The following is a 24,695-nucleotide window of genomic DNA, read 5'->3' as shown; positions in this document are numbered from 1 at the left end:
CAAGGATGCTTACTCAGAACCTGTCTGAGCTGTGCCATGTGATAAGCAGTTTGATGACTGAAGTGGCTGTGGTACTGAATCCAAAGAGCAAGGATACAACCTAGAGACTGCCAACTGTGGGGGGCACTGAAAGGTGCCTTCAGGTCACATCAGGCTGGGCGTCAGTTCTCTACCACTCATCACTTCACAGCAACACGGAGGCTCTTCAACAGTGACTGAGGACAGTTGCTATGGATACATACAGCTTACAAGGGAATACTTAGTTTTGAGTGCATTAGCAAGATACAAACAATTTTTATTGATTAAAATGGACATCATGGGAATAATTAGAAATAGCAGGGTAGAGAACTAAAATTACATATGGAGACAGAGTTGTCCTTTGAAATTTACAGCGTGGTGACTGACTTGGTTTAGCGAGTTAGGAATGGGTATGGTGCTATTTACATATTCATAGCTATTGGATATAGGTGAATCCTTATATTGGGATGTTTTCTTAAATAACTAAAGCCTTCTTTTAGAATTATAACTTTGAATAACTTCAGAAGACAGCACTGTATATGTGAAGATATATTTTCTAAGGTGCTCCAAAGATAAGAGTGGTGGTTTGAGTAACAGTGGCTGTGTTAGGCTCACATACTTGAGTGTTTAGTCACAAGGGAGTGGAAATGTTTGCAAAGATAGAAGGATTGGAGGTGTGGTCTTGTTGGAGGAAATGTGTGCCTGTGGATATGCTTTGAGGTTTCAAAGCCCATACCAGGCTGAGGATAACTTTCCCTGTTTGCTAACTGAAGGTCAGGCTGTAAACTTCTCAGCTCCTTCTCCAACGTCCTGCTTGCTTGCATGCCTTTATATTCTCCACCATGATGATAATGGACTATAACCCTCTGAAACTGAAGGCACGTCCCCAGTTAAATACTTTCCTTTATAAGAGTTTCCTTGGCCATGGTGTCTTTTATATCAATAGAACAGTGACTAAGACAGCAAGACACATGAAAAGACAAACACAGCATACCATAGACTCTAGTCTCCAAAGAAGGACTTTAGTGTACATATTGTACAGATACTAGAATAAAGACCTGGAATCAGAGTGACATGCTCAAATTCTGGTTTTATTTTTCTATGTGACTTTGTTTTCTCAAGACAGGGTTTCTGGGTAGCCTTGGCTGTACTAGAAGTTTTGCTCCTTTGACTCACAGAGATTTGCCTGCCCCTGCCTCCTGAGTGCTGGGATTTTCTATGTGATTTTGTTCAAATTATTTAAACCTGTTGAGTTCACCTTGCCTTATCTCTAAACGTGATATTCATACCCATTTTGCAAGATTTCTATGAGGATTAAATATGATAATGAATATCAAAGAATCAACATGAGGTAGATATCATTTCAGCATGATTTAAAGTCATTTTATTAATATAGAGCAAGCTAAGGCACAGTTGTTGGTGGTGGTTTTTTTATTTTTATTTTTTTATTTTTTATTTTTAAAGGTCCTTCCTATTTCAAAACAACCTTGTCCTGTGCTACCATCTTTCTCTAAATATTGCACAATTGTTGGTTGGCTGTGCTGTATTTGGCTTTTAAGAAAAGCACTAAAAATACATGTCAGAGCAAACATTCTTAGCAAACAAGTTGGATTTATATTTCTCAGAAGCTCACATGGATTTATAGAATAAATATTTATTTCAATCTTCCTTTTTTCAATTTGAGTTTACCCATATATGGTCTTTAACTAGGTCTCCAGATATAACCTAGGAAAGATAATTATAATAACTATCAGAAAACAAACTTCTCTGGATTCATAGGATAGAGGTAGCCATTGACTTGACATCTATGAACAAATTAATATTATGAAGAATATTTTATTTTTATGTAGGATTTTTTGATTACTTGAAAGGATAGTTTAACATTGAAATATTGAATAATATGTTTTCAATGAAGATTTATTACTCTATATTTCAATGCTTCAGTTAACATATATATTTAGATAAATAAAAGAACACTCTATCTTCTTGCTAGAAAATTTACGAAATAATCATAAATAAAAAGAATCTTCAAAAGTTCTACACAATCTTATTCTGCCTTTTAGAAAATGCATTGACAGTCATACACACATGCAACATTTTAAATATATATCAGTAATTTACATCTTCCAACCAAGTAATTTATTTTAGATATTTGTCATGTTACTCATTTCCCCCTTACATTTGATGCCCATACAGAAGCCCATAATATGAATCGCAAATATTCAATCCCTGTATCTCTTATGATCGATCACCTCACCAATCTTTGTTTCTGATCAAATTGTTGGTTGATTGTAATTTGCATAGTGTTTGGAAGCTCACTGTAGACTGCTCTCTGTAGGTTATAAACTAGCACTTCGCTCTCCAGTCCTTTAGTGGATTTTTCTAATTCCTCAATATTTCTTATTAATATGGACAACACTCACTTGTCCTTGGCTATAACTTTTTTGGGGAACTGAACACACTGCTCACTTTCCCTTTTTAAAGCATGTGAAGGCTTTGCTCTTTCCAGGTCCTCCCTGTACCATGCCTTGCAGTTCTTTAAGTGACGCCTTTACATCTTAAATTACAAGGGCCTGAAAATTCATTTCCCTTGGAAGTTCAACTGGCAGATGAAATCTATGATTTATGCATTTTAGAACGGGGGCTTGCTGACACTCAAAACGCCATAAACATAGATCACCTTAAACTATCCCTACCTTTCATCAACATATTATGTGGGATCATAGAGAAAAAAATGTTAATATTATTCATCATCATTCAGAATCCCTGGATGTTTGCTGGAAATGTCCTTTCAAGTTCTACTTTGACATCCAATGGGTACACAGAGGGAAAAAATGACTTCGTGAGGCAACCTGATGTAGTGGAAGGCCTTTACACCTAGGAATCTTGGTTCAAATCCTGTTTCTGCCACTTACAAATGTAACTTGCTGGGAGCATTGGCTTTGTCATCTCCCTCAAATATCAATGCTAGCTGGTTTATTGGAGGAGTTTTCCTCCTGTCTTTCCACACTGTGACTAGCATCACTTGTAAGTCATTGGCTGGAGCAATTAACACAGTGGTTTTTTTTTTTTTTGCCATATACCTTCTTTCTTACATTCTGGTCCCTTTTAGAGTTAAGGAATCTTGCATGGGGTGCCTGAGTGAGCACTGTTTTACAGCACAGTGCACTGTGGATATTTGGTTAATGAGGAACATGCAGAATCCTTGCTCTGCATCCTTGATCCTGTGATCCTTGATCACATTCAGTGTGATCAACACTAAGGACTAACTTCTTGGAATTCTGCTCCCTTTGTATTCCTCTGGGTCATTTGAATTTTGAAATGAACAGCAGACCTGTTCTGGAAAAGATGCTACAAAGAATGACAGGCACCTAATGACTGCAGAGAGATTTAGCCTCTCTAAGGGATGAGCCCTTTATTGATTGTCTAGAACAGGTTGGTCAGCTCTGAAACCATATACACACAACAAAAATGGACTCGGCAGCTTGTTCTTATATATTTCTGAATATATATATGTATATATATATATATATATGTATACACACACATATATATGTATATATATGTATATATATACACACATATACATATATATATATATATATAATTTTTAAGGAAAAAGAAACTATCAGCTTAAGAATAGGGAGGGTTGGGAAGGGTTGGAGAGAGGGGACATGGAGGGATTGGCAGAAGGAAAGTGGGGGGAATGATGCAATTCTATTTCAATTAAAATATGTTTAAAATGATCTACTTTAAAAATAAATAATTAAGTAAATATCTGATGCAAAAAAGAAGTCTAAAATACCATATTAGAATAGCTTTGACTCCCATAGCTACAAAGCACTTTCTTATTTTACAGGTGGTCTCTATTCTTATTTTAAATGTGGGCAAAGGGAATAAGTAAACACTCAGTAGCTTCTAATAGGAGGATCTGGGTGTCTTCTCAAAGACTATTCCCAGAGGGAGAGTAAGTATAGCTAACCCATTGCTTAGTGTAGAGGATGTCATGGAGATTTTCAAATTGTGGATTAGTGAACATTGTTGGATACTTTTTTTTCTTGTTCCTTTTCCGACTTTTCCTTCTCCTCCTTTTCTTTCTTCCTCCTCTTCTTCCTCCAACTCTTCTTTTTCCTCTTCCCCCTCTCCCCACCCTCTCCTTTCTCCTCCTCCTCTTCCTCCTCCTTCTTATTCTTCTCCTTCTTCTTTTTCTTCCATATGCTTTTCTAAATGGTATAGAAGGTATTCCATTGAAATACACATAAGGCTTTTAACTAAAGCTCCGGCACATATAAAAAGAATAAGTACTGGATCATTAGATTGATGGTATGTGTGAGCAGAATGGCCAAGAAGGAGTCTGGGATGTTCTAGAACTGTATCTTAGATTAATGTGGGGAAAAGGTTTGGATGGCAGAATAATGCAGTGAAGTTGTCCATCAGGACAGAGTAAGATGAAGCCTGGAAGCATGAGAAAAAAATGCCTCATTTGGAAATGAGACATATATCAACTATCAATATTGATATAGTGATTGAAGTCAATTGCAAGGAAGGAGAGTAGATTGAAAATTAACAATACAATTTTGAGATAGAAGATCACATAATTCAACTAATTAACACCATGGTGGGCTGGAGAAATGCCTGCGTTGTGAAGAGCCCTGACTGTTCCTCCAGAGGGCCTGGGTCTAGTTTCCAGAACACACATGGCAGCTCACACCTGTCTTTAATGCTAGATCCAGGGATGTGTCACTGTTCCCTGGCTTTTGTGAGCATTTGGCGTGGATGTGGTACATAGACATACATGTAGATAAAACACTTGTACACATAAAAATAAAAAGATAAGATAAAAGCATCATCGAGAGTAGAATCTATGAGAAAGTAATTGTAGTTAATAGCAAGAAAGAAGTAGATAACAGAAAAGGATAGAACATAAAACTAAATAAGAAAACATTTTAAAGAGTTATGAAATGGTAAAGCCAAATAAAGCAAAGAAGTCAAATTAGAACTAAGCGTTATTAGATTTTAAAACTAAGAGTATTTGCTGTCATTTATGAAGATAGTCTCAACGTAGGATTCATGTAACATTCAGAGCATTGTAAGAGACACCTTTTAATTTTATGGATGGAAAAACAGTCAAAAGCATAAATCTTGACCAAGATCAAGAGTAAATGTTGAAAGCTGACCTGAAACCCTTGCTTATCCAATGCCATGACTCAAACTCGTCCACTTCTTCAAACTGAATGTGAAAATTGGGCTTAAGTGAGATGCTAAGTGAGATGTACTATTGACTAGCATCTTGATAAAACATAAAAACAGAAAACACAGCAAGGGGGAGGTAGCTTAATGGGTCGAGTGCTTATTATGTAACTGTGAGGATCATGAGCACTCTGTAATTCTCGGACACAGATGCAGGTAGATTCTAGGGGCTTGTTGATCAGTTAGCCTGGTGGAAGCAGTGAGTTCCAAGTTCAGTGAGGGACCTTGTTTCAAATAAGTAAATAAATGAATAAATGAATAAATGAATAAATGAATAAATGAATAAATAAATAAATAAATAAATAAATAAATAAATAAATAGAAGGGTAGAGAACCATAGGGGAAGGGGAAGACATCTTGGTGTCAACTTCTGGCCTCTACCATACACTAATGGGAGAACATATCTGCACACACACACATGCATGTGTGTGTTCACACATGAACACACCCCCCACGCACACATGCACACACACAAGGCTTCTTGACATTACATCATAAAATATTTACTACGAGTGAGGAAATAGTAGAGAAACAACATAACATATGCTATAAATTTTCTTTCCTCAACTCCCTATCTACTTAAGACTCCCTCTCTTCTTTCTACCGTGTTAGCTAGCTTTCTGTTACTGTAACGAATACTGGAGAGAAAAGGCTTATTACAGTTCACAATCTTGACGGTTTCAATCAATGGCTCACTGACCACATGGTCACTTCATGGCCAGAAAGATAAAAAGAAAGAGGACAGATTCAAGGGGACCAGTCCCCTTCAAGCATATGTCCCAAGTGCTTTGAAGACTTCCTTCTCACTTACCTGAGTTATGGGGTTTCTAAGGTTTCCCACAAACACTGTCATCTCTGGACTAAATCTTAACAGATAAGCCCTCTGGTGATAGTTAAGGTCAAAGCTACACCATCATCCTTATTCATTCTTTAGTTGATTGATAATATTATCAACCATAAGTGAAGCCGTACAACATCAATGGGCATATCAGAGTTATAGTTTTCAAAACAAGGTTTTTTGTTTTAATTTTTAGAACCACAGGCAGTATCAATCTTCTAAAATAGTGTCTCCATAAAACTATAATCTTTAAGCTGACTGATAGACCTTTTTTTCTGTCTTATAAAACATAATTGGCAAGATCAAACGCAACCAGAGTTTAATAGTCACCCTCACATCTACCAGATGCCTTGTTAGCAATGCAAGAGTCTAGCTCTCATGCCAAACAAGCCAGAGCAGAGCCAGACACTTTAAAGAGACTCATCCTATGATTCTCTAATAAACATAGAGGTTTGCATCACCTAAATGCTGTCAGAGGGGCAGTATTTCAGAATAGACTCTTTGGCAAAGTGAATGAAAGGCATGTAGAAACCTGAGAAAGCATACACTTTTGTAAGTCGAAGCATCTGTGAATCTTCATGTAGAAAATTTGGCTGGCTTTTGTTTTATACAGTGGGATTTTGTATTAAATGAAAGAAAGTAATTGGCACCATTTGAAGCCATTGTTATCCGTGTTTGCTGCTTTCATATAAAGCCATGTTCTTAGCATCTCCTGATTTTCTAACCTAGAGCACCAGCTATGACATTTTCATTTACATACATTGCTTTTAGAGTTAAAGGACATCATTATTTCGGATCCCATTATAGAGGACACACAGTAAGGAAAATACATAGAGTCAGAACTATTAAACAAAGGCTTTAATACCACCCTATTTCAGCTGTAAGTTTTCATAGCACAATTCAGTGTTTATCTACTTTGCATTACTATAGCAACAATTCTGTTGAAGTTACATATTGGCAGGCATTGCTTAGTAGAACAGAAAAGAGTTTCTTTTGTCTACGCTGAAGTGGTGAGTGGAGAAATGACTTTTATGCAAAATACCTTGTTATTTTTGCTACTTGAAGACAGGGTTTCATGCAGCCTCATACTTACTGTGTAGCCAACGATGTCCTTGAACTCCTGATCCTCCTGCCTCTGCCTCTTCAGTACTGAGATGACAGGCATGTGCCACCAGTCGCAGCATGTTAAACAGCTTTTCAAAACTCCTTTACCTGGTCTGGAAACATTGCTCAGTTGCTAAGAGCATTAGCTATTCTTCCAGAGGACCCAGGTTCAATTTCCAGCACCTATAAGGTGGTTCAAAACCATATGTAACTCCAGTTATAGGAGATCTGACATTTTCTTCTGATCTCCATAGGCACCAGGTATGCAGATGATGTACAGACAATTAAGAAATTAAAATCCTTCTACCTTGTACACATTCATATATATCCAATTTTGTAAACATTAAAAGCCACCTTATTTCTTAAATTAGATTAAAATAAGGACACTGATTCACAATCTCCTTTCCAAATTGAGAGGAAACAAACGGAGATACAAACCTTTAGCACCAACCTGAACCACTTGTACTATGTTTAAGTTTTCTATATGGAGTTTCACATCAAATAAGCAGAAAAACTTAGCTCTTATGTACCACCTACACACAAGAGATAGGATTACTGAAGATGCGTTGTAGTTTAAAAGAGGAACTAACTAGAACTTGACATGGTGAGAGTGCAATGCTTATCATCCCAGCTCTCAGGAGTTAGAGGCAGCAGGATCAGGGGTTTAAGATCAGCCTTGACTTCATAGTGAGTTCAAGGCCAATCTGGGTTACATAAGACACTGACTGGGGGAGAAAAGGGTAAAACAATCCCAAAACTCAGATATCAGACAGCAATGTACACTGATACCTTGGAAATCTAAGAAAAACAACAACAACAACAACAACAACAACAAATACATTTCATAGAAGTCAAAGCTAAGTTGGTTCTCATTTCTAAAGTAAGAGACTTCTTTATAGCAATTTTTAGATATTTTGTTTCACTGTTTTCATGAACACTTTGATTGATCTTATTCCATTTTATTTGTTGTGGTCCTAGGGCTTGAACCCAGGGTGTCATATTGCTAGGCAAATGCTCCACCACTGAGCCATAACCCATCCCTAGAAATTAGCCTATTTATTGTCTAAGTACTGATCCAGAAGTTTTTAATGCTTTCTCCTTATAATATTGAGTCTCTGAAGAGATATAGATTTCTGGTGAATATTTCCTCAGTCTCACATAGTATAATGAGAGTGCTAAGCATCTGAATTTCCTTAGGTCTGTGAAAATATTTTATTTATGGGAGGGGAAGATGCCTCAGCAGTTAAGAGCACTTGCTATTCCTACAGAGGACCCACGTTGGATTCCCAGCACCCATACAAGGGCTCAAAACCATGTGTATCTGGTTCCAGAAGATCCAATGTCCTTTTCTGGGCTCCTTCATGCCTGTGATATGGATATGGTCACACACAGACATCTAAATCAAAGTAAATACACAAATACATCTAAAAACCTCATTTATTTACAATCACAATAAAAATAGGAAACTTGTACACTCCTTTTAAATTATTTGCTTCTAAATTTAAACAGATAATTTTTAAAATTTGAAGATATGTTATGAGTGTGAATGTCTTGCCTACATGTATATAATCATACCACATACATGCATAGTTTCTTTTAGAAAACAAATGGTTAGTTGTTGTATATGTGAGAAATGACACTAAAATTTTGGTTTTTGAAATTAGAATAGTCTTTGTCTTTAGTCAATACAATTAGTCAGAGACATAAACATGTGTGCACACATGTCTGTCTGTTCAGTTTGGGAAACATTAAGCCCCATATTATTACTTAAATTATATTAAAACAGGGTAGTAAGTCTTCACCTGCCAAATTAAACAAATGTTCTCTAATTTTATGATACTGAATATATGTTCATCCATTGAACAAGTATGAATTACTGACTTACTCTGACACAAAGTGGCATGCAGAACAAAAGTATTCAGTGCTGTTGAGACTTAAAGACTCATTCTTACTCTAGCTACCAAGACTATATGGTTCTAAAAGCAAAATACACAAACAAACCAAAAACTAAATGCCAGTGAATTACAAAACCCTCTGGTTAACTGGGTTGGGGACAAAGGTTGTTACTCCATTAGCCACAACTCTCTGAAAAGAACCCAAAATGTCAGGTTGACCTCCTAATGGCCACAGGGTGACTACCAAGGTTCAGTGGTTTGTTCTTGATGTGCAGCCAAACTTTTGGGTTGTAGTGTGCCATTTGCTATCTGTGAATCATTATGATGGATTCAGAAGTGGAGAGACAGAAAGTAAACACAAGCACTGCTTGTGGTGCATTCGTGGGAGAAAGGTGTGGGAAATGAGCAGGGTAGCGTTTAGGGCTAGAATAGGGAGAGTAATAAAGTCAAGTAGGGTCTCTCTAAGGAAGTGAGAGCTGTAGAAGAAATAGCCGAAAGAACCACCTGCAAGCCTCCTACGTAAAGGGAACAGAAAGTGTAGAGGCGTGAGGTGAGAGGAACAGAGGGAGCCTGTTAACTCTATCAGGGGGAGCAGTTTTTTCTAAACTGGATTACCCAAATCGACTAGTGCTTTTGCTATTGAACAGGATGACCAAGGGTGTTCTGAAGTAATAGACCCTCCCCAGCTCTGCCCCTTCGATCATCTGGATTTGCCACTCACTGTTCATGTCTGTCTCAGGCTGGTGCTGTATCTCCAGCACTCCAGGACCCGTGCTGACGGAGCAATTTCAGTGACAGAGTGAAACCAGAAAGAATGGCAAACTACGTGCAGGCTCTTAAAGCTTCCAGGCATGGCACGTCACTTCCGCCCATATTTCATTGGCCAAAGTGGTTACTTATCGCAAATCATCAAGGAAGCATGATTCTCTAGTGTACCTGGAAAGAGAAAGCTGTAGATCAGGACCATCTGGCCAATAGGACAAACTGTTGAAGTAGGTGTGTGTGTGTGTGTGTGTGTGTGTGTGTGTGTGTGTGTGTGTAGTGCTTGTATCCAGAAAGAAAGTCCATTATTATTTTAATCTAATTCTCAAGTGTCCTGTGATGACAATTAGCAACCGTTGGACCAGTTGAGAACTGTCATGTGAACAGATAACTATTTTTACAAGGAAATTTGCAGCCTGAGTAAGAAGCTAAAGAGATCCAAGAGTTGTGTTTTTCATTGTGTGATTGGTGATAAGTCAAAAGTTGAGAACATAGATCTAAGGTAGAGGCAAGGGTACATAGAGTACTGGCTTAAAGATATCCAAGTCTGAGGGAGAGTGATCGTGTAAGGAGATCCTAGAAGAGACCTGGGGAGATGGAAGAGGTAATGCTTCTCTGACTTAGGAGAAAGGATGGAGAACCATGGAGGAGTTCACTGATGGAGGGGAAGGGGAAGCCCTCTACTTTGTCTGTGATGTGTGAGCAAGGCCATAGTTTCGATGAAGGTGATCGTGCTGCATTTCAATAGCATGGAGAGGGTACAGGTAGAGTGTGAAATGGATCTCATTGAGAGAAAAAGTATAGGACTTCCCATAGGACAGGAGCTAAGCTGTCATTCCAGTAACTGGATGTACTATAGATGTGTCCACATGTCAATAAACAGAATTCTGTGAGTTCCCTCTATTCAAGGAAGCAGGAGCTGAGAAAATATTTAGATCTAGGTCAGGGGATTAGCAGGGCATGAACAATGTCATGCTTTATACATAACCTGAAGTTGAAGACTCTCTGAATAAACCGTGTTATTTTAATTGAAGAACTAAGTTGTGTATGTGGGTATTGCTCAGTGGTATATGTGACCTTTGTTTTACATGTGGAGCTCCTAAGTTTGGTTTCTAGCGTTGTAAGAAATTTAAATAAAAATGAACTGAAAGTTATTCAATAATAGGACAATGAGGCTGGCTGCATCTACCTATATCCTGGAGTTATCATCCATGTACTACGGGTTTTGCTCCTTGTACAACTTGCCTTGAGCAAATGATGTATGTAGACAGTATAACCCTGGACAAGGATGAGAGTCTTAACTTATTTCTTACTGCTTCAGGAAAATTAATCATGTTTCACCCACATGAGATTTTATATGCTATGAATACTCCCCTTGTTCACTAGTAAAAAAAAAAAAATCTGGCAGAAGAAAAGTAAAAGAAAAAAAAAAGAAAGAGAAAACTCTAAAAATATAATTACATAGCCAGACACAGAATTGCTTAGCTAGGCATCTTGCTATTAATTAGTATGTTGTAAATCTTGCTGCCTTGGCTGATGCTAAGACATGGTATTTAGAGAAACCATTAATGAAGACAAAAGAAAAACATCTGGAGTAGCCCAGCTCCAGTATAGACCCTAGGCTGAACTAATATTATATTGCATTTCTCTTTCCACATTTGCCTGCCAAATCCCTGAATTAATCCATCCTCCCCACCCCATTTCAGCCGGATTACATCACGAGCGTTTGACACAAATGAGATCACTCTTTAAAAAGGCTGTGGATGCATGCTGAAGGCCGCGTGCCGTGCCTCTGACCACAGTTCTGCTCTATCAGTGTTTCTTGAAATCTTTCATTTTATTTTCTGTTCTTCTGAACGGAGGTCTGACCTCTTCAGCATCTATGGCTGACCGATAGGTGAAGCTAGCAAGCCACACCTGATAATTTGGAATTGTATCTGAGGCTGAAGTTCAATGTAACTTTTTACATACTTCCTCAACAGAAAGAACTGAGCAGGAGGCAGAGAAGTTCAGGCTGTAAACCGAGACTGTTGTTGCGAATGGCTTTTCCCCAGAAGACCTTCTCTCTCTCTCAGAATCGCAGTTGTTGATAACTAGCAGGTTTTATCTCCAGGAACTAAGATCGTTTTTCTCCTCGCTTCTGGTCTGCCAACTTGTAGACTTGTCTTTAGCGGAGGCAAGGCTGCCAGATTGAATACATGGAGAATCTACTCAACTCTATTTATTTTAGAGTATGATAATTTGAGGGAAAATTTAAATTGTCAGTTTTCCATTACACCCTGCAGCTCCCAGGGCTGGCTATCTTCTCAGACCTAAAAACATACTTCTGTGGGAAATTGTGTAAACAGATGGAGAAGCCAAGAAGAGAGAGGGTGGATATCTTGCCAGGGGCCACACATTCTGCTCAGGGAAGAGCCAGGCACCTTGGCATGCCTGATTTGTCTCCAGGTCTTCTTTCCTTAGTTACTTAGAGTATGTGGATGGTAAGGTTCCATAGCCAAAACACTGGGGAGAGATTTGAGCATATAGGGGTCAAGTACTATAATCTTGAAATAGCCATGTATTAATCTGTGGTGAGTAGGTCCAGAGAGGCCTAGGGACTTTGAACATTCTGAGGGCAAGGAATCTGTTCCATTCATCTTTGCAGATGTGATGCCATGTCCAGTTTCTTATATATACTCTGTAACCCAGTCTATGGTTAATAAACTCAGAGTATATCCAGATCTGTGGAAAATAGTGCTAGATAATATTATTTCTCTCCTCAAAATGCTGCACCATCAAAGCCCTGACAGAGTGGTTCTTGCTGCCTCTGCAGTGGCTTTCCCTCTTGTTCCCATCTACTCTTACCCCCACATGCCTCCGCTGCCTCCTTCATGGTACCCTAGTGGGTAGCTCCTTACACTGGCTTTCTTTATATGCCTGGATTCACACTTGGCATACCTAAGGGATCACCCTCTTTCCTTGTTAAGACAAGACAATACTCAGCTGTCACCTTTCATGAGTTCATAGTTCCATTGACCCCTTTAAGTCTGAGATCTGCTTTCTGTTCTCTGCCCACCCACACTCTGAACTCCCCTAGCCGGCATTATTTCCTCCTTTCCTCTGAAGCTCTTATCCTCTTTCAAATGCAATTCAGTCTTTAATTATTCACTATATCGATGGCCTGCTGCTGCTTTCTACCTTGGTAGCATGTAAGCCTGTGAGGAGGAGGATTCTCATGGCTTCTCCTCATGGATACTTCTGGCATTTTCCCCAGTATCAGACACATCAAAAATGCCTTTTAAATGATTGTTGAACGAGTAAAGGAATTGAGCTGAATTGGTGAATCAAATAAGCAGATGAATTCAAGGGCAGAGGAGATGACCCTTTAAAGCTAGGCGTGCTGATGAAGGGACCGCCAGGCATGTTAAATTCACAGGTCAACTTTTGTTTAGATAATAAGAAGCCGTTTCAGTTAATGATGAATTTTGGGCAACGTCTAGAGTCAAGCCTGTAACTGTCAAGCTGACTTGTGAACTGTGTGGTTCAGCCTCTGGTGAATTTGGATAGAGATTTCAATGTGTGGGTTGGTGTTTCCCCATGTGACACGTTAGCTTCCTCCATTATAAGTACTTGTCAACCAGAGCCCCCAGGGTCTAAACCACCAGCCTGGGAGCACATAGGGAGGACCCATGGCTCCAGCTGTATATGTAGGGGAGGAAGGCATTGTTGGCATAGGTGGGAAAGGAGATCCTTGGTCCCATGAAGGCTGGGTGCCCAGTGCGGGGGGGGGGGAAAATCCCGCAACCCCAGGGCGGCGCGGCGGGCGCCGGGGGGGCCGGTGGGGGCACATTCTCATAGAAGTAGGAGGAGAAGGGATGGGATAGGGAGTTTCTGGGTGGTGGTGGTGAGGAATGGGGTAAGGGGATTACATCTGAAATGTAAATAAAATATCCAATTAAAAAAAAGAAGTACTTGTCAAGAAATCTGATGCCCAAGCTCTAGCTAGCTTCTAAAGGTTACCAAGAAGTAAATCCCCCGGAGGCTTGAATGCATGCTAAAGTTGAGGAGTGGGGAGGATTATGAAACCTCCTGAAGAGGTGGGGTACAGTGGAACAGGACTTTCCCTACGCTGCTGCCACAGTGTCACAGGAAGTTTGTAAGAAAGTGCTCTGTTAATTAATTAAAGTAACATTGAGTAAGATTGTTTTGGTGATAGTAATTTCCAGAACTTTTACAGGGCTGATGTCACTCTGAGTTTTCAGGAGTGGGGCACCATAGGCATCATCTCAAACATTCTACCGTGGGCCACTCTTCAGGTTCCTCCTACTTTTGGCAAAGACGTTCTTTGCTTTGTTTTATCTTTTAAAAAAAAGTCTATAGTAGCTAATCCTTATTTTAGCTCTCTACAATTCTGTCTTCTCTCTTATTAATTTCCTTTTAGCTAATAATGTAATTAGGCCCTCCGTATCCATGAAATAGTGTTGCTTAGTGTGTCAAAATTTCTGGTGCGCATAACTGCAAAAGAGAAAGGTTTCTTGGTGTGTGTGTGTGTGTGTGTAATTTAGAATATGACACAAAGAAGCCAATATATAGTGTATCTGAACAAGGTTACTTGCTAAAGCAAAGTTTGGTGGGTTTGTGAGAATTCTGTCTTCTGTATGAAGCCTTATGAATTAGTAGGATGCACACACGTAAGTATTTCGCTGGTGCAAGCGCTCATGCTTCCTGATTCTCCCATATTGATTACCACTAATCTATCCCTTATGTCGCTTTCCATTCCTGTGGAAATAAGATAGGTATGTGCCTGGAATAAATAGCCTTCTCCCCATTTGGAAACCGTGCAGGGTCTAGAGCACATTACAACCTTCCCTATAATGGAAGTACCCACACGCTGGCAATTGCTGTCTACAGACGTAATGAACCAAGTGGGAGGTAATGAGAAGTGACTGTCACGCCATCTCTGGGGCCCAGTTTCTCCTGCTGCACAATTACACTGTGACCCCAGAGAAACTGAGAAGAGCGCAACATTCTCTCCTTTTCTAATGATCTTAAAATCAGCCTCAGTTTATGGGATGCATGCGGAGGGGCACAAGCGGCAGCATCATCCATTTGGCAGCCCAGAGGCTGTCGGGAAAATGTATGCTTGCAGAGGAGAGGAAGCTGTCCATACATTCCTGCTCTTCTCTCAGTGCGGACTTGGTCTCTGGCTGCAATGATACCGGCTAACGGGACTGTCGTTTCCTACTTTCCCTGGTGTGTCTTTGGAGACGGTTACTTCTAGAAGTAAAGAATATGCGAGCGAAAATGCTACACAGAGCCACATTTATGCTGCAGGGATGTGTGTTTCAGGAAAGCTTTTAAAACGTAATTTTAAGTGTTGCAGTTCCAGTGAGCAGTTGCTGGGCCCCACACAGCCCCAGTCCCATCCTTGTACTTTATTTCAGGGACAACCTTGATTACTGCACTGTGGACTGATCCAAGGGAGGAGTGCCACGGCTGTGGAAAAAGGTAGAGGGGCACCTGCTGAGTCAACTTCTCCTGAGAGAGCTTGTGAAGAAAATGCAAAAAGGCTTTTAAAATTCCTCTCATTGTCTTCCTTCTGCTCAGGCCTGCCCACGCTCTGGGGGAAGCCTGCCAACTGCTCAGTGAACAGTGAATGGAGACAAGCTGGGCTGCTTGTATCGCTCACCAATGGAAGGAGAGTGGCACGGCTGGTTGTTGGCTGGACCCCCACCACTCTCCTCTACTCTGTGCCTCTGCCAGCAGGAAGCCCCCAGGTGGCATGAGGGAGAATTAGTGTGCAAATTACAGGATCTGCTCATTTCTCACCAAGTCATCATATCTGAAATAAGAGCCCCTCTCATCAAGGGAAGCAGTTCAACAGGGTTGTACTGACTGGCTTGTGACTTTTTGGTGTCCCTGACTCCCTCTCGAGTGTATTTTCAACCTCCTTGATAGTAGTTCAGTCCTTGGATATTCCAGCGACACCTACCTCAGATCATTTTTTCCAGCAGGCTTGGTTTGGAGTAAGCAGAAAAAGGTAGAAACTGTTCCGTTTTATAGAATAGGTTCAAAGGTATGCCATAAAAAAAGGAAGATGAAAACAATACAGTTAAATGGAGCCTCTTTCTCCACTTTGCTTATAGACAGTACCTCTGGAGGAGTTACTATGTGCCAAATAATATTCTTGGCATGTTTCAGTAAATCCTGCCATTTTTATTTTATGGAGAAGGGAACTGAGGCACAGGGTGACCAGAAAATAGAAGTAGATCCTGAGTCCATACTCTATGTACTAGGGCACTTTGCTTTGCAGGACTCCTGAGTTATTATTGAATCCATTCAATAAATAGCACAGAAACACCAACACCAGAGTTCCTTACCCTGCGAGTCCTGTGACTTCTCGTCTGTCTTGTATGTGTGATGCAAATGCAAGAGTGTCTTCATCAGGAAACTGAAATACGCATAGTTCCAGGGGTGGCACAGTTTTCTCCATAAGGGACTGGATAGTAACATTTTAGGCTTTTCATGTCCATTGTCTTTGCCTGAGCAAGGCAGAAAGTATCCATAAACTGCACGTAAATGAATCATCATGTCTGTGCCAATACAGTTGTAACGATGGGCAGAGGGTTGTATCTGGTCTATGGGCTGCCTGCTACAGAGGAAGAAAGAAGCCAAAACTGCCTGTGGCCTGGGCAGTACTTCTTGTTCATGTCTGTGAAGTGTCTCAATGATGCGCAATTGGACACAGAGACCTGTGAAGCTCATCGGGACTGAGGAAAAGGTGTGTTTAGAAAGTGAAGCGAGAGTCCCCTCTGAAGGATGGGAAGTGCAGGTTCTCTTTGATCAGTAGGGTGTGCCCGCGCTCGCAGAGTGGGAAGGGATTCTCTGGAAACAGTTTATTTTTGTGATCAAATGAAGAGTCACATACATGTCGTGCTTTTGCACACTATGAACACGAAAAAAACCTAGCCATCAGTGGAAGACCAAACCGACATGCCATGGTGAAGAGTGAGCATAGCAGGGTTCCGGGCACTGTGTTGTCTGCCTCCAGCAGTCATATTAATGAGTTAACTAGTGTTTTAACTGGTTTTTTTTTTTTTTTTTTTTTTTGGTTTTTTTGAGACAGGGTTTCTCTGTGTAGTCCTGGCTGTCCTGGAACTCACTCTGTAGACCAGGCTAGCCTCGAACTCAGAAATCCGCCTGCCTCTGCTTCCCAAGTGCTGGGTTGAAGGTGTGCGCCACCACCGCCCAGCTGTGTTTTCACTCTTTAAACAGCTGCCAGGTCATTAACAGAGAACAACCATCAGAAGTTATTTGCTTCTGCAAGTTTCCTTGTCTTTTTGATATTTTAGAAAATTGTACTAAATCAGGTGAGAGTTGGTTCCAATGACTTTATTTTTCTTAGTTTTTTTCCTACATATACACCAAGGAGAAAAAACAAAGGCCAGGTTTTTTTTGTTTGTTTGTTTTACATATTAACATGAATACATTAAAGAAGGCACAAGTAGGGCTGACATTGGTGTGTCAAGCTGTTTGATTCTCTTTAGAAGTAGAGTTACGCGTGACACTTCTTATTTCACTTTCCTCCTAAATTTTCTATAGAAAAGTAAGGAGAATAACTACAGAAGAGAGCTAGAGGGCCGTGGTGAAGCCCACCCTGACTTTCCTCCCTGTCAGGTCTCTGATGACTTATACTGTTTTGATTTCTAGGATCACACCGTGAGATTTTGACTTCTAATGTTCCTGTTTCCATTTGATTACAAACCCTAAAAGTGTTTTTACTTTTCATCACAATACAATCTGGAGAACTGTGCTATAGGTGTAAGGCATATTCTAGAAGATTAAGTCTATATACTAACCAAATGCCTTCTTCATCCATTCATTTTGATCCTGTGCTGGACAGGCTGTGTGGCCCAGAGATTGTTCTGTATGTATGTAAACTTAGAAGGAACGAAGACAGGAACTCTTCTATCTCTTTAATTCCTATTTTCCCTGAGTTGCTATACTTCTAGGCATTCTGTAAAAACCTATTATAAATGCTGTTTTCTCCATAAAACTTGCAGTTACATACTCATAAAACTGTTTCCACAGTCCTCTATATTCCCATGACGGTACTGCTTCGGTCTCTATTTGGTTATTTTCCTATGTGATGGTGTATTATACTGTCTGGAATGTGGGCTTATGCAGGAGGATGACTGTGTCATTTTAATCTTTCCTTGCTATCAATCTCCATGTTGCTCTGTTCAACTGGCTTCTCTCTGGCCACATCTTATCTGGACTGTCCCTCAGTTATTCCAGACCCCTTGCTACGTCGTGTCTTGGTATGTCTTGTCTGTCCTAGACATTTTCAGCCATATCCTTCCAGCTTTATCACTTAGCTCCTGCTCAGAGGCTTAACTTCTACAGAATGACCTAAAAGATGATTAATATTTTATACTGAGTAAGGCCTTAATTAATCTATTTAACAAGTAAGTGAAAATTTAGAGGAAGTATGTTTAGTTCTTATTGCTCCCATAGTAAGTTTGGGATGATAATATAAATGCTGAGAGCCTCTGCTGGCATTAACTGCACTGTGGGAAGGCACACAAACATAGACCTGGCAACTCCGCTGCACACATGAGGTAATACAAGCTTCCCCTGGTCACTCAGGCCTTCTGCTTCTGCACTCCTGTTGGTATAGCAGCCAACACCCTCACCCCTCTTAAGCTAGGGGAGAATAGAAAAAAAAAAACACAACTCCAAACTCAAGTTAGATCAGGAAGTTGTGTGGCAATTTCTGGAATGTCAAGAATAAAAATAAGAAAGCAAGAATTAATCCTGCTAGCCTCAAATGAGAAGCTGTCACCACGAAAGCTGTAACTTTCTAAATGAATCTAACACCTCTGAAACTCCTACCACTATGCCAAGTATTTACATGTTCTCTCAGAATGTGGCATCTACAGCGAGTGGTTTTGGTCGTGAAGCACACCATCTGCGTGATTACCCAGCCCTTGCGAGAGTACTCTGAACTCAGCAGTTGTACAACAGACACGTTTAAAATATACAGTATTCCCACTCTCATAGTTCAGAATGGGTGTTAGAAAACAACCAGCCTCCTTGAAGAACTCAGACTGCATCTGACACCCTTCCAGACACCTTCCTGCCACCTTGCATGTAATCCTGGAAGATAGCATTATCATAATAGATTTACAGACTGCACAGCAGGTCAGCCTGACCCGGGTCATCATCAGTTGCAGATACAGTCATTAGTGAGTCAATTGATGCGAGAAGTGAAATCAGATCGCTCTTCAGCTCTCATTCAAGGGAAGGTCTGTGTTGTCTGAGGGAAAACACGCCCAGAGGAGTCAGAGGGTGAATACTCCAGAGAAGGGAATAAAAGGACTTTCACTGTTTTTCAGCCCTACCACCCACATAGGTCTCTTGAAAAATAACTTTAGGTTGTAGTTGCTGATGAAGTACCAGAATCAAGATTGAAAAATTAGGAAGCTACTTTTGCAGTGAGTGACACTGGTGATTTCAGACCCACCATTGTGAAAGAGGGACGTAGAAGGCTTCTGGGACAAGCCCTACTCCCCTCTCCCACAAAGTAACAGCCCAGACATAAAGCTATCAAAGAGAACTCTTTAAAATTGTGATAAGGATGCTGAATTGTAGCTCTCCACATTGATGGCTTCTGGCTGGGGTGTGGGTAGGGAAGGACACGGTTTTCTTTTAAGGGCTTGGACATTGGGAGTTTTCACCATGCTCCACTGAGTAGATTGGCAACGCAATTGAACTTGTTTTTGGTTTTGTTTGTTTTGCTCCTCCTCCTCCTTCCTGTCAGCAAGAAAAATAAGAAAAATATAATAGTTTCTTTAGCTCACACTAGATCAGAAACCAGCAACAAGTTTTGGAATGTGAAGAATAAAAGTAATAATTAGAGAAAAAATCGTATGAGTACAAAACCCAAAGCAACCCAAAACCCCGGACATAACAGACTCTACCTGTATCAAATAGACAGGAAACAAACAGAGCAATCCTTCTTCTTTGCCCATTGCCTTCAGTCTTCATAAGTAAGCTACATGGGTCTGTGATTGTTAATATATTTTAACCAAATGTGTATTATATAGATAGGATCTCTACATGAAAGATTTGGACAGGAAGTCCATACCCTAGAGTGACCTTGTCTTGGACTGTGTTTGCTAGTTAGTAAATGAATGTTAAAAGAATATTTAACCTAATATAATATAATAACATTTTATTTTATATTTGCAGCTTGCTAAAAGACAGCATAGGCCAGGACTGTCTGGGAGGTTGGTATAGCTGGCTTTTCTGGGTCTGGCTCATAGAACACACAGAGAAGTTGAAGACACAAGCTGGAGGGAGGCAAGAGTCTCACATTCAGTGGAACTGGTGACATCTGAGAAACAAAAGAGAAAAGATGTTTGGGATTTTATGCTTAGGAACTTGGGTGATTGGGTTTTGATTCTCAGTGAAACAACACTCGGTGGAATGTTTAACTACATCCAGGTTGCACTGCGATCCAAAGGGCTTCTGGGTGCACTTTCTCAGAAACTTCTATTAAATCTTGGAACAATTTGAAAGTTTATTTAGGCATTTGGGGAAATTTCGTCAACACTCAGCATTTCCAAGTTAAATAAGTCAATTTCTGAAAATAAGCAAGGAAAATAAAGGTTTGATTTTTTTCCCTTCTTCATGTCTGTGTGTCAGCGTGGTATAGAGACCCACCTGGCCACTGCAGCAAAACATGCCAGCAGGTTTGATGTTTCCCCTGTGTTGTTCAGATCTTGTATTGGATAATGATCAGCACCCATCATTTAATCTCATGACTAAAACAGTCAGTCACAATCAGTATTAGAAGAGGGTAGAGGAACATTGCTAAAAGTAGAAGAAAGGTATCCAGGGCAGTTTGTGTGTGTGTGTGTGTGTGTGTGTGTGTGTGTGTGCGTTTGTGTCTGTGTCATCAAATGGAAGATGTTTACAATGGCAAAGGAAATATAAAGTCAAAGACACAGAAGATACAAAGTATCAATTGTTAGGAAAATTTGACTAGTAGTTATAGTATGGGAATAAGAGTTCCAGATAGCCTTGCTGACTAAGATTCTGACAGAATGCTTATTTTCTTACCATGTTGTGGTTTCTGCTTTTGATGAGTGTTTTGGCAGAATTCTGTCAAGTACTGCATGCTAATTAATGTAGCTTAGTAGGAGGCAGTAACATAATTCTACCTACGATGAGAGTCATAACACAATGTGTTTTTGAGTATCATTTGGAGAACTTAATGAGATGGTTGGCAATACAATTAATTGAAAGTGTTTTTGGAAAAAATTATACTAACAATAAATTACAACATTTTCTTGAGGTTTGAAAAACCTTTTAAGAAAAACAACACTTTAATATCTCATGTTCATGACGCGGTTAATGAGACTAATGTTTTGATGAGGAGGAAGTTGGGATACGAAGTGTATGAAATTTTTATACTCTCGTTTAAATCAAGGCAGAAATAAAGAGAACCTCCAAGCCTGGTCTACTAAATCACACTTTTTCTTTTCTTCATTTTTAAACTATCAATTTAACTTTTAAAATGACTATCTAAAAGGCCATATGTAAAAGTAAAAAAACAAAAACAAAAAACAAAAACAAAAAAACCATTTGATCTAAATGCATGGACCTCTAGTCATTCCACTGTGGAATTCTACAGATCTGAAGAAGAGAGTCTTTGCTTGTGTTCCTTTTTTTTTTTTTTTTTTTGGTATGTATTCTTCTGCTTTTTAAAAATTTTTTTTACTTTACATCCAACTTTGCTGTCCTCTCAGTCAAACCTTCCCATAGTCCTTTTCTCCCATGTTCTTTCCCCTTATTCTCCGAGCAGGTGAGAGCCTGCTTCCATGGCACATTAAGTCTCTGCAGGACTAGGTGCATCCTCTCCCACTGAGGCCAGACAGGGCAGCCCAGCTAAAAGAACATATCCCACAGACAGGCAAAAGCTTTTGAGGTAGTACCCCTGCTCTAGTTGTTCAGGACCCACTTGAAGACCAAGCTGCACATCTGCTACATATATGCAAGGAGGCTTAGGTACAGACCATTTATGCTCTTTGGTTGGTGGGACAGTTTCTAAGAGCTCTAAAGGTCCAGGTTAGTTGACTTTGTTGGTCTTTCTGTGGAGTTCCTATCCCCTTCGGGGTTGCAATTCTTCCTCTTGTTCTTCCATAAAAGTCTCCGAGATCCATCCACTGTTTGGCTGTGGGTGTCTGCATCTGAGTCAGCTGTGAGTGGAGTCTCTCAGTGGGCAGCCATGCTAAACTTCTGTTTATAAGCATAACAAAGTATCACTGATAATGTTCAAGATTAGTGCTTGCCCATGGGATGGGTTTCAAGTTGGGCTGGTTCTTGGTTGGCCATTCCCTCAGTCTCTGCTTCATTTCCCATCCCTACATTTTTTGATCCTCTTCTATTTTGTGGAGAATATGCATTGAGTAGCTTCAAAATAAGAAAAAAGATCATTTCCAATTTGTTTATTATGCCAGTGACTGATGATTAACTGTGGTATTTATTGGAAAAACACATTAATTAGATATCAGAACTAATTCTTGATCAATTCTCCCATTATTTAAGAGTTTAGAGGTTAACTGTTTTGAGAACTTTATTCTCTTGTTGGGGCAGATGGCCATGATCACTTGATCATATAACTACTCTGAGGAATGATTGGGAAAATTTCATGAGACACATGAATAGTTTCATCCCCTCCTTCCTGTCATGTTGAAAACTACCATATTCATTAAAGTCCTGAGTAAAATCTTTGGAGTCACCCTGCTTCATCTCTCTTTGAAATTTAGACAACTACAAATTGCCCACAGTGTACTTGTTCCTTACTCTCCTTTTCTTTTCTAATGTACCATCATATCCAGACAGCTACAATAGCTGTTAACTAGTCATCCTGGGTTCCATCTTGTCACCTAAATTATTCTCTAACAACTAAAATGATGTTCTTAAGATAAAAATATAAAACCATGCCACTGTTATGCTTAATGCTTAAATTTTCTAGTAGGGTCTTATTCTATTAAGATCCATGTGAGCATGCCTGTAAAACAAAAGGTCTCTGGAGTATTGACCATGGCCATGAATTATTTGGCACTCCTCTCATGGAAAGAAAGTGTTGATTTTTACTTTCAGGTGTATAGCCTCAATGCTTTGTTTGAAAAAAAGAAGTAGCCAGAAGACTAAAATAATAGCTCAGTTAGCTTGGATCTTGAGCATATTAGGGAGAAGGCAGTCTTCACAGACAGTCCTATTGTCAATTCTTAAGACTTTTGGAGGAAGTGGTAGGATTTAGATGTCCCAATAAGGGATAAGAACTCTGTAATTTCTTATTCTTTTCATGTTGACTAGTTATGGGTCTCAGTGTTAATCACCAGCTAAGGCAGAATGAAGTTTTCTCATATAAAGATTGAGAGATGCACTAACCAATATTATAATGATAACTCTTTAGGAATTGCTTTGATACTGTGTTTGCTTAATAGTAGGTTATTCCATAGAGCCTATGACCTACTTAACCTTGGTTTTTGGACCACATTAATGGTGCTAGCAGGTATTTCTGCCTTGGTTGCCTTAAAGAGAAATGTAGTTGGTTACTCTCATAACTGACATGCCACTGTTGCACCAGAGAACGTATCCTGACAGGTTGTTAATGATTGTAGTTTATAGGGTTTATATTCCTACTGGATAACTTCCCTAGCTTTCAGGTGGGTACTAATCTTATTTCTCCATGCTCAGTGACCAAAATATATGCTATCTTTTCAAGATATCTTACCATCACATTCTAGAGGATAACCAACAGTCAGAACTGATTCCACCCGATTATCCATTTCCCATCTTTTCTTTTGCTAGCTAGAATACAAACATTTTGAGACAAGAGTCTTTGTCTTTTCTTTTTCTTCCATTGAGGATTCACACTGGCCAAATGGCCTGCTATTGAAATACATTCCACAGAAAGACCAGGGTCTTATCTGTATCTTTCATAAAATGCATTAAAACTAAAATGCAAACATTTTTATTAATTATATATGAAAGTGCTTCATACCAATAGGGCTCCCTTCCTCTATCATCATCACTACTGACTGATGGAAGAAACCATTGAATTGGAAAGAAATCAGACTAGGGTGTCCTCGAGATGTGTTAACAAGATAGATCAGCAGGAAGAGTGAAAAGTATCCAACAATATCAACCTTTCAGCTCACCTGAGTCAATGATAGCTGTGCATTTCCATTTTAAGAAGTATTAGAAAACTGAGCTTAGTTGTGCTAGTTTTCTATTCTTTCTTGGCTCTTATCTCAATCTTGAGCATGTCCTTTAGTCATAAAATAAAAAGGAGGCCTTTTCAGTTTTTGTGACAATTTACCAGCCTGAGTAGTCATAGACCTTGTAAATAGGTAGCCTTGGCAGATAATACCAACTTAGATAAGGACAAGTGAGTCATAGGCAGAGTCATAGTGACCTGTCCCCTGAACCCTCACCCAGCCGATACCCTGTTCTGAAAGAAATCCGTATTCCCCCTGAACACCCACACTCCAGTATCACCCCCTTCCCCATATCCTGTCTTTCTGTGTTTATAACCCCTGTGTGAATGAGTATAAATTACAATTTGAAAAGAAAAAGTTATATTAAAAAAATAAAAATGTAAAACCAACAAAACAAAACAAAACAACAACAACAAAAGGAGGCCTTTTACCTTTGTTCAGTCATAAAGTCATGGAACAGGATCCATTAAAATATCAAGTGTGTTAATCATTGAATGGGGAAGTACTGGCCCATTTCAAAGATGAAGCAGTAAGTTCACAATCTAATTA

The 24,695-nt window shown here is 39.6% G+C and overlaps 2 long non-coding RNA genes across 3 annotated transcripts in view; one reads left to right on the top strand and one right to left on the bottom strand.

Moving 5' to 3' along the window:
* LOC114614778 overlaps window positions 1–9,903 on the bottom strand; it is a 130,319-nt gene extending 120,416 nt beyond the window's left edge. For both annotated transcript variants that reach the window (XR_003710381.1, XR_003710380.1), the window contains exon 1: window positions 9,827–9,903. This is a non-coding gene — a long non-coding RNA (uncharacterized LOC114614778). The remainder of the gene's footprint in view (window positions 1–9,826) is intronic.
* A 127-nt stretch (window positions 9,904–10,030) lies between these two features.
* LOC114614756 lies at window positions 10,031–15,473 on the top strand. Its single transcript, XR_003710379.1, has 3 exons — window positions 10,031–10,097; window positions 15,294–15,357; window positions 15,457–15,473. It is a non-coding gene; the product is annotated as an uncharacterized LOC114614756 (long non-coding RNA).
* Window positions 15,474–24,695: the final 9,222 nt, after the last annotated feature.

This window comes from Grammomys surdaster, unplaced genomic scaffold (genome assembly GCF_004785775.1).
Source record: "Grammomys surdaster isolate TR1022 unplaced genomic scaffold, NIH_TR_1.0 126531, whole genome shotgun sequence".
NCBI lineage: Eukaryota > Metazoa > Chordata > Mammalia > Rodentia > Muridae > Grammomys > Grammomys surdaster.
This window is presented reverse-complemented; position numbering and strand designations above follow the sequence as displayed.